Source organism: Dermacentor albipictus, chromosome 7 (assembly GCF_038994185.2).
Source record: "Dermacentor albipictus isolate Rhodes 1998 colony chromosome 7, USDA_Dalb.pri_finalv2, whole genome shotgun sequence".
Classification (NCBI taxonomy): Eukaryota; Metazoa; Arthropoda; class Arachnida; order Ixodida; family Ixodidae; genus Dermacentor; species Dermacentor albipictus.
The window spans coordinates 100,623,067-100,635,121 of record NC_091827.1 but is presented as its reverse complement, the minus strand read 5'-3'; the positions used below and the strand labels follow the sequence as shown (position 1 = coordinate 100,635,121).

The window sequence follows — 12,055 nt, the reverse complement described above, 5'->3', positions numbered from 1 at the left end:
CAATCATTTTTCATGAAGAATCCTGGAGACTTTCATGACCAATGCACTTTGCATTTGAGAATCAAATACTCTTATTCTAAAAAAATGTCTTCCACGCCATTTTTCTCTCATCAAAGCTTCTGGAATTCTCTAGGCTGAAGAGCATCAAGAAGAAATGGCTTGAGATGCGGAAATAAACCAGCCTTTCCAAGAACGTACTCCCACACCACAGCACACATTTGCTGAAGTTTAGAGGGGCCCACATGCCAAGATCCCTGTCCCTCGCAAACAGAGATGCTGAAAACAATCATTTCTTGCATGAAGCGTGTTTGCACGTTCTGGCACACATCACAATATGACATGCATTTGTACAGATGTTTGCCGTAACACAGCAGTCTGTCTGCATGTGCAGAAGTTTTAGAATGGCATAAAGTTTCTAGAAAGAAATGCATGTGGACTTAGCCTTGCGCAAATGCAGACTCCTTAAAAAGGGGGAAAAAAGAGTTCTGGTGCAGATTACAGAAGGCTTCAAAGTTAGTCTATAACCGATTCGCTGCAAAGCCGGCGAATCGTCGGGCACACCTGCAGTGCCAACACTGCCGAATCCAGCGGATTGCCAGGCAGTCGTATTTTGTACTTTTCAAAGCTATCAATGAATGGCAGCAATTGTTGGCTTATCTGAGCATGGCTAGATATGTTACCGACAGATGGAAACATGCACTTTTGTATGTTTTTGGTTGTCGTGTTTTGACAGTGTCGAGTGGCGGAAGAAATGGTGGCCAGTGGCATGTTCTCTGCAAGTGGGGGACATTGGATAAATTCTCCCCGACAGTGACCACAATAATAGCCAGCCTTGTGACGACAACACTTTCTTTGAACCTTCTTTTGAAGAAGAAAGTGAATCCGATGGTAAGTGCGACTTGGATTCACCAGAGGATGATGGTCCATGCTAGAGTGCTTCAAACTTTTTCACACAATGAAACACCTGTGACTTCAATAACTGCACAGAGTAAAGCCTGAATTATTCTCAACAGTGAAAAAATGTGTTTCATAATTTTCCAACCAAATATTTGACTAGGTGCTCACGGCACAAAGAAAAATGAGCATATATAGCATACTACTGATGCTTTTGGTAAAAAAACTCATAATACAGAAGGCTTGCGCATGGTAGCAAATGGATTAAGGAAGTCATTGGCACAGGTGTGTCTGCAACACAATAGGGGTGTGCAAATAGTAGTTTCTGAAACTGAATCAAATACAAGTCATACAGCACCAAAGCAAATTCAAACGAATGTTGAATATTTTTTCTAATAGTTTACGGATAATGTAAAGCATTCACACCCTTAATAGCAAGCAATTTTTACATCTTGGTATTTCCAACATTAAAAAGTTTATCATTAGAATGCAGGTTGCAAGGCATGCTTCCTTTAAAAGCACAAAGGAAGCAATCTGTTAGAACAACTAAGCAGTTTGTTCACTAACTCGGGGATCGGCTCTTCACGTCATGTACTACAATATAAAGTTTAGAAAGGCAGCCTCGTGATCCAAATAACAACTCTGCGTACCTTTGAGACCAAATAGAGAATTGTGTGTAATCTATGGCGATTGCGGAGCAAAAGTAAAGTACTTTTTCTGTAGTTCAAATGGTAGAGGCAGATGGTGCCATTCTTGCATCAAGTAAGTTGCAGTAAAACATCCAGATTTATTCCAGTGAGAATACACAGGTGCTGAATCTATAAACAGTACCAAATAATATCCACTGCTATGTCTAAACAAAATGTTATTCTGAGCGGTCGTGGTTTAGCTGGGAAAAGTTGACTCCTTGAGTGATGCTGCATACTCTAGTACATTATTTCCCCTGGGGATAGGTTCCATTAAAAATGGCTGGTCAGATTGACCACTTTTTCTTATGTCTTCGCAACAGTTATCTTATTTTTGCTTCGGTATTATGTTTGATGATGCACACTCGACGACATGGTGTGTTCAAAAGCTAATCAATAAATATTCACATTTTCAAACAGTAGAATATTCTATTTGTTATTCAATGTTTTCTATATCTCCACACCCCTACCACACAAAATACAAGGGCACAAGGATCTGTGTGGCTGCCAACCCCCTCTTAGACCCCATGGCTGTCACATTAGGTAAAACAACATGCCAAATGTGTTCCCCCACCACCAAAAATTATTAATGCCTGCTAGGACAAACCTTAGCCAAGTACAAAACACACAAAGCAAGCTGTTTCTTGAATGAAACCCAAAACTACACAAATACTTATCAGAAGGCTTGCCAAACACAGCACACATAGTGATCATGGTTTAGACTTCAGCCCTTACCATAATGATACATAGTCTCCAAGCTACTGAGACTACATTGTGTTGTCTATCTTAGTGTGATGCCCTATTGTTTCACATGAGAAGTATACACAGAAAACAAGCACACGGAAGCTTTCCACAGTGACCTCAGCATTTGCACATTCAAATCTGGCCACAGTCATGCCATGCTTCTGTAGTGATACAGAAAACAAAATTTGCCCAGCTGCTTACGGAGCAGACCGGGTTGTCTAAAGCAACTTAAAACAGACTCAACTTTTACCCCATAAAATGTCACGATAATGTTTTACACGTGAATGCTGCTCCTTGCAATGTTTTGAGGACATGTATTTGTCTGTCACCTGAGGCAATAGCAGAGTAGTAAAGTTTTGAAGGCACAGTGGCAAAACTCAGGGTACAAGTTTCGCAGTGAAAATTGGCTTAAGACGGCACAGGAAGGCTAGTCTGCAAACGACTAGCTTGGAGACAAAGAGATTGCCGCAATGTCTGGCAATACGGACAGCAGTATTTGCTACAGGTGCAGTAAAAAAAACAATAGATCTGATCGTCATGCTACATGACACTACGCTGCACGTTTATGGAATACTCTCGAAACTCCCATGAATGCTTATCCAATGCCATAAGAAGTGCACCGATAAAAGACAAGTTAAAGAATTAGCCTTCACTAAGCATTCTGGATTGTGAAGTAATTGATGACTGCTTACAACTTTTCACTATATTGCATGCACTCGTAAATTAGCAGCACTCCTGAGAGCTGGCCAATGAACTATTTGCATTGCCCATGTTCTTTAATGGATGTAACATTTTCTGCTATTGCATTTAGTGAGCACTTCCCCCACCCCAACATGATTGCCAGAAAGCCCTGAGGTGTAAGATTGTCACAGACGCACCCAAAACCAAGCCCAACCTCGAACTATGAGGAGTAGTGAAAAACAGCCTCTCACTCCATGCGGCCACCTACCTCCTTCCAGTGTTGTGAGCACAAAGTCAAAACATAGCCAGTTCCAGACACCCGCAAGCCAGACAAAGTGTGCGCCCATTCGTTGCTCTATTGATGTCTCATAGTTCACCTTTAAGCATGTGCTTGCAAGACGAGTATAACATTCCCCCCCTGCCACTCCTGAACCCATGCATTGTGAGCTGCACACATTTCCACACTGACTCTCACATGCATTCATTAGAGCTTTCCTTCACCGTTTTCATACTTCCTAAATATGCAGTAATGTCTCTGCAGTAGACTGAGGAATGCACATATGAGGCCACTGATGCAAAACAAAAGAAAGCGCAAGAGAAATAAAATGAGAAGAAAAAAAAATAGACGTCGGGCTAACAACAAATACATAGGACATGAACACAAAAGACGAACAGCTGCGCAGTTGTGCTGTAAGGGCAGACAGATCACAGCGCAGCTGTGGTTCGTGCCTCGCAGCAGACGACGATGCCGACAACAGACGACACAAAAGGTAGGTGAAAAAAAAAAACACATCAATACGTGGGATGACGAAAGCTGTTCTTTAAGCTCATGAGAAAGATGAACACGTTAGCTATAGTGCAGCAATGTGTACTTCTATAACATTCTCTGTGTACAAACATACCAGACAAAAAATTACTGCCCCGTGAAATAAAAATACCGCTTGACATGCTTTCTGCTTTGGATGTCAATTACAAACTAGTGAGATTGTTACGAAATTACGAGCTCTATTATTTCAACTGTTCTAGGAAGTTGGCTTCACTGTTTTTTTCATGGAGTAGAAAAGAGAAATTTCTAAATTTCAGCCTTAATCACTCATTGTGAAAACGTTGCCTCTACAACAACACTGGTGGGATGAAAGGTATTATATGCACCAGCACAAAAAAGTTAATTTCGTGATGCTGCTGATGCACTAAAACAGTCACTGCTGAAGTGCTCTGAGCTGCTGAAGCACCATCATAGTAACAGAGAATTCTAGCGAATCCATGTACATATTACCCTTTGCGAAATACCGGGTTACCAACAACGTAGACGGCAGTAATAACACTGGTTGGAACGCCTTGTGACACTTTCACCATCCAAAACCCTTTACAAATGTTTTTGTGTTACATCCATGTTTTCAGCTAAAGAAAAATTTTAATAAAGGGAAAAAGAGACATCTACCCAATCGTAGCAATTGCTACAATTCAGTATATGTCTCATTTTAGCTTTATTAATCACTTCTTTCCATCTACCTTGCGGGTTTCCACAGAACTAGTATGTTAAAAAAAATTGTACTGCCTGTCAATGACTCTGTCGCTGCTGATAGTTGCAACTAAGTAAAACACCTGCAACTAAGTAAAATGTGCTCGGTTCCCTGCAATAATAACAGTACTGTGTCCTTTTTGGTTAAACTCTGTGCAACAGGATGGAACCACCAGCACAGCTGCACATGTCTACATCTTCTATAACACAGTACTTCACGAAAGGTAGTATGTATGCCAATAAGTTAATACTCTAGGTAACAGTAACAAGCAGCAAACCTCTCTGACCATCAGCACGAGTAGAAAATCTAAACACAAATTTCTCATCCTAGCAAAAACAGTAGAGCACTGGCATGCCTGTCATACACAGAGTGTTTTGATGCATAAAAGAGATGTAACCAAAGAAACATCTACAGTTCCAACTATTGCCAATATGCCTGCAAAGCACCCTAGATGATACTGCGCTATGTAATCTCCTTAAAGCTCCAATCAGAGAAGCTGGTCACCCCAACAAGTAAGCATACAGAACTACAACAAAGCCTAGGTACGATAACAGTTTATACAAAAGAAAGACGCCACATTTGCATAAAATAGGTTTGACATTATGAATGGACTACACGGGAATGTATATTCAGACACAAACAACACAAAAACAGCAATGGGCCCAGGCTACAGCATGAGTAGATATGTGCATGGCCACACACAAACACACTGTTTCCATTCTACACAAAGGGCAAACGCAGCACACAGCTCAATACACACGCGAACGAAAACACAACACACAGAAATTATGCCTTAGAGAGTAACCGAGTCATACTTAAAGAATAAAATCTTGTAACGTTGGCATTCAGCTGAAAGAAGCAAAACCTTTTGAAAGATTCCATCATTCCCTTTTACAAGTCTCCCACCAGCCAGCGTAGTTCCATGAAACTCAGTTTTCTTTTTATTAAGCCACCCCCGTTTTGTCTCCGGACTGCAGTATGTTCTAAATAAAAGAAATTAACCTAAAAAAATTACCTATTCAAGAACACCTATTCAAGGTGAAAACAAAATAAAATAGAAAAGCCTGAAATCTTTAAAAGAATAGATTCTTCTGCACCTACCTTTTCCAGCTGTCATCATTTCTTATGGACCTAGGAATGGCTTCAATATTAATTTCAATCTGAATTGTAATTTATATATATTGCAGCTCTGCTGCAATGCAGATCACATAAGGTTAACAAGAGATTGAAAAAAACTATTATTATTTTTGGCTACGCAAGTCCATTTCCACGCCGCTTCCGTTTTGTCATTTTCAAATAATATGCCTCCCTTCCAACTCTAAACGGCAATCCAACTAAACCAAGCTGCACAACTTAGATACGAACAGTAAGGAATATCCAATAACAGCCATCCCTGGGTCACAGGACCATACCCATAATTGTATTTTTGGGACTTGAATGTTAAGTGAAAGAAGCACAGTGACTCTCAATTTCAACAACCAAAAAGATTTACCAGAAACTATACAGGTTTTATTTAGCACACAAACTAAGAGGCTGTGGCCACAGTTCTCTTGTGTACTTTCCAGAATCTGTGCCGCTACAGCTGAGAGCATATTTGCGATCCTGCTTTCACTTTTTGCCTCAGATGTATGCTTTTGAATTTTATAATTCTTTATAAAGTTACACTTTTTCCTTTAGATGCCCAAATGGAGGTAATATATGCAAGTGACAACAGAGAAGCTGCATGAAGAGAAACTCCATGCTACTGAAATTCTCTGAGGGTCTTGACTCCGAAGCACGACCATCTAAGACTGGGTGAAAAAGCTAGAAATGAGTGCATCTGCAATGACAGCATGTGCTTTGGAAGACCAAAGTCTGCAACAGTGTTGCACATTGTCAACATGATCCTGGAAAAAATTAATTAGAGCTCACGACGACCTACGTGTCAAGTGCCACAAAATGAAGGAACTTCCGACTATTCTGTCAGAACTGCAAAAAAGCTGCTCTGTTCCCTTACAAGGTTCAGAAAGCTTGTGGACTGACTGAGCGCGAGAGACCAGAGTTGCTTAAGTGCTTCAGCAGTGCAGCAAGTCACCGAAGCATTTTTTTCTACAGGCAAGGCTGTTATCACTACTGACCACTTCATAAACCCCAAAAACGATAGCCTATTGGTTACAACCAGTGACATTTTCCTAACAGCGAGAACTTTTACATCTAAGGCAGACAAGCCCTTCGGCAGCGTTTTCTTTTTCTTTTCACACAACTTCCGAGATTTTCCGGCCAACCATGTATTAAACATTTTTATGGAAAGGTAGCCATATAGCAGCCTTTAAATCTTGGAAAGATGTTGAGAGGGTGTTCATGCAGTTTGTTTTGACGACAATTAGTGACCTTGTGTTTAAAACTGACCGTGATTGTCTCGGATAGTTTGTTTCTTTTTCATTAGTCAGTACATGCATGATACCTAACTATCCCAAAATAAATATTCTTGCTGTAAATACATGCGTCTGTGTTTGACTATTAATTGTTTGATTTGATATTCCATACTTACTATTCGTGTTCCAAAATGTTGACATTTAGTAACACAAAAGAAAATACAGCATGCAGTATGCTAACGAGGACCTGTGAGTTAGAGCAATTTTTGTAGCAGCAAAATTTTCTCATTTTGGGAGGAGTTTGGAAGAGCAAGTTGCTTTTTAAACGTTTTTAACCATTTAAATTTATTACGGAGCACTCTTGAGGAACTAGGTAAAACACTTCCAGCTAAAGCAGACCTCATGGAGAAAATGTTCTCGGGTTGAAGTAGTAGCACTCAACATTATTTCGTCTCAATAATGTCAAAAATGGGGAAAACCAGCTGTACAGTTGAAGGTTGTAGATCAACCTCCCCAGCCATTTTCTCAACAGAAATAAATAAACAAAAGGTACTCACTCAAAGAACATAAATATATTTTTAAACAAAACTTTCACTGTACAGTACATACCATGTGGCTGTCAACATGCAGAACAGGTGCCCCAAACCTATCAGATTTGTGATCCTAATAAAATATTGCCCTTAATATCGCTTAGCCTTCACATAAGGCTTCCCAAGTAGAACTTCTGCCACAGAGCTCTAACATTGCTGCAGCTTTTGGTTCATGTCTACAAGACTAGTCGTGCTCTCAGCCAGAAGCACTTGGCCACTTTTAATCTCCTCGATGGAAGGAGCATGACGTCAATCAGCTAGCCTCCCTCGGGGGAGTATATGTTTGATGGCTCTAGGGAACGATCTGGCTCCCATGGTCGCCGGACTACTCAAGAGGTGGGAAACTACCGCTTGTCTATCATATGGGGAGGGCCGATTCCTCCTTCATATCTGTTTTATGACTAGAATCCCCATGTGACGCTCTCTTCTGGTTTCTTCCTTCCTCCATGGTGCATACGGAGCTGCTGGCAACATTGAACAAAAGCTGGGCAACACCGTCGATGGCCCGTAAAAAGGGAATGGCTGCAAGCAGCATCATCAGCAGCAGTTCTATGTAGCATGGCAAAGCTGGGTTGTGCCAGCCACCGGAGAGCTAGAACAGGTTGTACATTACATCGAGAAGGGAGGAAGGTTTTTACATAATTCGTCATTAATACAGTAAACCCCGTTACCTGAAAGCTGTAAAAAAAAAAAAAAAAGGTAAAAATCCGAGATAAGCAGCGTTTAGAGATAAACGAAGTTATGAAAATAGAATACTACTAGACGTGTGCATACCACATGGAGCCTTTTAAAAATGTTGCCAGTAAAAATTTTGGTCACTTTCATGTGCATCGGCAATGGTCATGTCGCCATATACGGACAATGGCGTTATGTCCCTGTGCCAAGACAGTGTGCTTGGGATGGCGTTGGGATGATTGACTGCAATGGAATACTTGAAACCTGTCATTCGAGCATAATTGCTTCCAGATATCTAAAAACATGATGCTGCTACTTACTGCATTCTAATGAATTTCAGACAAGTACTTCAAAAACCGAAACTGAACTGCGAGAGAACACAATGAAGTGACGTGCCTCTAGCAGACGCCCACGAGTGATGCGACATTCATGCTTCTCCTTTGCACGAGCATGAAGCAAGCGTCCTTATTGAGCTGCGATCTCACTGAAATGCCGTGGGCTCACATGATGACTCCTTTTCGGCACACTGTGTGGGCCGATTATGCCTGCTCAAAAGTGCCAATCATCTTGCTGAAGGTCACTATCAATACGCTGTGACCACATTAATACATCAATGACAATGTCATAAATGAGAGAGAGAGAGAAAAAAAATGCTTCCACTCCCAGCTCACTGCTGCTGCATGAGGCCATAACAATGTGACAGAGAGCAGCCAAACAAGTGTGGTGATAGATAAAAAGAATGGGGAAATATAAGTGGAAAGCACGGGGCAGCTTCAGGCTTGGTTAGCGACCTGCCGCAGGGTGAAAAGCGAGAGCAAGTGATGCTGCCAACGCCACCCTGTTGCCTTTTCTCTGGTATTTTTGAAGCAGAGATTTCCAGACAGCCGGAGTACTGTGTAAAATCTTTTTGAGATAAGCAATAAAAAGCACATGGATTGACACCACGGCCAGAAACAAAGTTCAACTTAACCAATATTTCGAGATATCAGACTTTGAGTTAACAAGGGTTTACTGTAATTTCATGATACCGTTGCCTACTGAAGCACAGCTACAAAGAAATTGGAATTTCAGGCAGCAAGAGAAGGATTAACAAAAATGCACGGCACAGAGTTGGTCAGGCTTCGCAGGGATTGTGACGGCGGCGGTGCAGTTACTGGTAGTAGATGCCGTATCGAATTCACACACTTGCTTTGACGCAGTTTGCTACAATTCAGGTCAATTTTATCAGGATGGCACAGTAAATCCTATTCGGTGCAGTTTAGCACTATTGGCACAGGAGTGGAATAACCGAGTGCGTCCAATTTCACTTGATTTTGCTACAGAAAGCTCAACTTCAGTGACGGCACTACCTCTCCACACCTCTCTGACAGTGTCTATTTGGTGGTTGGAGGCGGGAGGGGCTCTGACTCTTTGAGGGCGACAGCGCCTGCCAGACCTCAGCTTCCGAGACGGCCACAGCAGTACAGGAGTGCATACGGACAATACATCTTCACCTCTTCTCTTTGTTTTTATTTGAGATAAAGATATTCCTGTATACTGCTGGCCCAGCTACTCCTTTTTACTTGTTGAATAATATAAGTAAGGGAACATAAAGTGAGGAACAATATATCAGATCTTGCTCTAGCTAATACTCAAAAACTTCACAGAAAAAAAAAATGTACCAACATAATGGCGGAAGTCTCTCAAAAAAAGTTGAGGTTGAAACAGGGGCCTGCAGATGACGGACATAAGCGAGTATGTTTCATGCAGATGCACGAAGACCCCGACAATTACTCACGGTGCTGTGCCAGTCAAAATTCGGCACTTATGCCAGTGTTTTCAAAGAAGTGATGAAGTGTGCTCACTGCTTTGCAATGCTATGCAGTCAGCAACAACCTAAGGAATAAGGTGGCATCTGTATGTCCAATGCCAGCACATTTCAAAACCTGCTGTATGCAATGACTGAAAGTGGAGCAAGTTGGTAAGGATGCATGCTTACTCCAAGGCAGGGACATACAAAGAAATGAGAAAGGCCGCGGCATTTGTGCTGTACTTTGCATTCCTTCTCGTGCCTGTGCTTGCACCCACGTTTGCATGCCTGATGTTCAGCAACGTGTATCTCGTACACACTCGAGCAAGGGCAGCACTTTTTTTTTTTTCACAAGCTCAACAAGGTGTGCTCTTTACGAGAAGGCATGCCATTTCGGTCCAATTTTTTCAGCTGTGCACAATCTACATGATCTCTGTGTACCAAACGAGCAAACAATATTGTTTTCACAATGCATTTATTTCTTCCCACATGCACATCACGCACCAGGTACCCATGAAAGACACAAGCTGCAGCGGCAATTTTTCATTCATTTTTTATTTTAAATTTTCTAACTTTGTGCTGCGAAGTTGGGGGTGCGGCTTTTACATGAATGTGGTCCTTACTCGAGTATATACAGTAGCTCCTGAGAAATGTTCGCACTTAAAGAAGTTCGTCTCTGTCGTGACATCACGGAAATGAGTAAACGGTATTGGCCTGGGACAGTTTTACATCAATTCTTTTTAAAAAGAATGGCTTTATCTTTGCCACTGCAATCTCAGGCTGTCAGTGACTATACTTTCGATCCTCCCATTTTTTCTTTTTTAAATACGGAAGACAGTAAATAATGCCTTTACTTGCGATTTCTCTCAGCAAGCATGTGTTGACACAGAACAAATCCCAGGAAATATCAAGCACTGAGACCTTTTATTTTAGCTTGACATATTATTTGCATCAAGCGTATCTGTAATTTATTTTTACTACACGAGTGTCAGAAGCACCTAGGTAGCACTTGAGACACGTAAGAGAGATACACTATTTTATTATAAAAGTAGCACCAACAGGAATATTTGGTGTCGCATTTTTTCCACCTTAATAGGTAAGTGGCCACTCCATAAACATAGTATGAAGCATTGTTTCACGAACGTGCAACAAATAATTAAACCATATCTCTTTGCAGCCAATTCAAAATGTACACAAAGTATCTTTCTATGCCACAGAAATCGTAGGCGCTGGTCACGTGTTATCACGGACCACTGATATGTGCATCAGTCAGCCCAGCACAGTGGCGACAAGTCACCACGTAGGTGTGCCAGAGTCAATTTCCGTGACGTAGCAATGACTTGGGCCTTCGAGCCACAAGTCACACTGTACTCAATGCACATTTTGAATAAGTTGCACTGAAATAAGTCGTAACTAATCATTTACTGCAGCCTCAAGGAATTGGAAAGTCGTACTGTTATTTATGGAAGTACAGCTATTCACCAAAAAAAAAAAAAATCAAGACAAAGGACTTTTCTCAGCTTGCAGCCACCTTGTTTCCAGTTTGAGACACAAAAAAACTGAAAGAACGCAGCAAAGGCCTGAATCAATATCTGCCACGTGTCGCCTCATAATCGTGCCTCGCACGAGTCCAGTGCGCCTATTTCGCAACATTTGAGGTACACGGAACAGACAACAGGGGCACACCGCGCACTTTGCGAAATCGCAGACAGTCGCTGCTTTGAAAGCATGGCTGAGCAGTGCAGCACAGGAACAGAGTCACACAAAGCTAATAATTGCTGATGTGTGAAGTGTAGGGGCATCGACTGCCACCAGCAGATGACGTGGAAGTGGCACAAGAACTACACGGTATGTAAATAATAATAACAATAATAATATAAATAATAATAATAATAATGCCAAGAAGCGTTGACAGGGATAAGGACAACAAAGTCAAATAAGAAGTGCAAGAATAGAAAGAACCTTCATTTGTAAGCTCGGTAAAAGGCTGTAAGACAGGATGAACAAAGTTGCATAATGATTGGTAGGGCAAGAGAAAAACAAAAGCAAGCAGCAACATTTCATTTGCAAGCTTGCTTAAATTGCTATGCGAGGATGTCAAAAAAGGAAAAGCCAATCA

At 41.4% G+C, this 12,055-nt stretch overlaps 1 protein-coding gene and 1 long non-coding RNA gene across 13 annotated transcripts in view; one reads left to right on the top strand and one right to left on the bottom strand.

Annotated features, from left to right (window-relative positions):
* Nucleotides 1–12,055, bottom strand: part of hppy (MAP4K3-like protein hppy) — a 217,725-nt gene that overhangs the window by 74,463 nt on the left and 131,207 nt on the right. The window lies entirely within an intron of this gene.
* Nucleotides 3,678–7,005, top strand: LOC135917223 (uncharacterized). Of its 2 annotated transcripts, XR_010569231.1 has the most exons (3): nt 3,707–3,775; nt 4,690–4,751; nt 6,206–7,005. It is a non-coding gene; the product is annotated as an uncharacterized lncRNA (long non-coding RNA). The 2 variants fall into 2 exon arrangements; XR_010569232.1 differs by lacking the exon at nt 4,690–4,751 and having other exon boundaries at nt 3,678–3,775.